Source organism: Portunus trituberculatus, unplaced genomic scaffold, assembly GCF_017591435.1.
Source record: "Portunus trituberculatus isolate SZX2019 unplaced genomic scaffold, ASM1759143v1 PGA_scaffold_64__5_contigs__length_350985, whole genome shotgun sequence".
In the NCBI taxonomy this organism is placed as follows: domain Eukaryota; kingdom Metazoa; phylum Arthropoda; class Malacostraca; order Decapoda; family Portunidae; genus Portunus; species Portunus trituberculatus.
In genome coordinates this window covers 30,776-31,752 of record NW_025541705.1, presented here as the reverse complement: position 1 = coordinate 31,752, position 977 = coordinate 30,776, and positions in this window count along the sequence as shown.

Sequence of the window (977 nt, the reverse complement as noted above, 5' to 3'; positions counted from 1 at the left end):
GTTGGAGGGTGTGCAGTGTAGGGTGGAAGCCGAGCTCACTCTCCCTGATGAGCCTCGCCGCTCGATCCTGGACCTTGTCCAGGAGAGCGAGATGTTTGCTGGCCGCGCCGCCCCAGGCAAGGCAGGCGTATTCAAGGAGGAGCGGACCTGCGACTTGTAGAGCAACTCCAGTCCTTTGGCGTCTAGAAGGTAGGAGATTCTCCTCAGGGATGCCAGCTTCCCTGAGGCCTCTCTGGCTAGTCGCTCCAATTGGGTCCTGAAAGTTAACTTACGGTCGTAAGTTACCCCCAACACCTCCACCTCCTCCCGCGGCGTCAGTGTCTCCCCGTTGAAGGCGAGGCGCAGGGCTTCACTCGTCCTGGTGATGCTTAGCAGCTGGGTTTTGTGAGCAGCAAACTTAACTTGCCACTTCCTTCCCCAGGCTGCGATGCGGCTCAAGGTGGCGTTGATGTCACAGGTGGCTGCAGCTTTCTCCTCCAGTCCGTAGCTGTGGGATAGTGTTATATCATCTGCAAACGCCTTCGCTGCAGGAACGAGGTGTAGCAGATCATTGATATACACATTCCACAGCAAAGGGCCGAGGCAGCTCCTTGAGGAACGCCTGCCCTTATGGGCTGTGGTTTTGATTCCGCCCATTGATAATTACTTTGAGGTGCCTGGCTCTCAAGTAATTTTCTAGGAGCTGGAGGAGTGCTCCGTCCACGCCTACAGCGCGGAGCTTGGTGATGAGCGCTGCATGCCAAACTCTGTCAAACGCAGCTTCGATATCAAGAGCCACTACTGCTGTGGCCTTGCCTCGGTCCAGGGCCTCACTCCACTTCGTGGAGAGGAGCAGGTGCAGGTCTGCCGCCGACCTCCCTTGCCTGAACCCAAACTGCCTGTTGCTCAGCAGGTGGTGGCGCTCGAGATGCTGCGTCACTCGTGAGGCCACAATTGTTTCCAGCACTTTGCTCAGCACAGGCAGCAAGGACACGGGT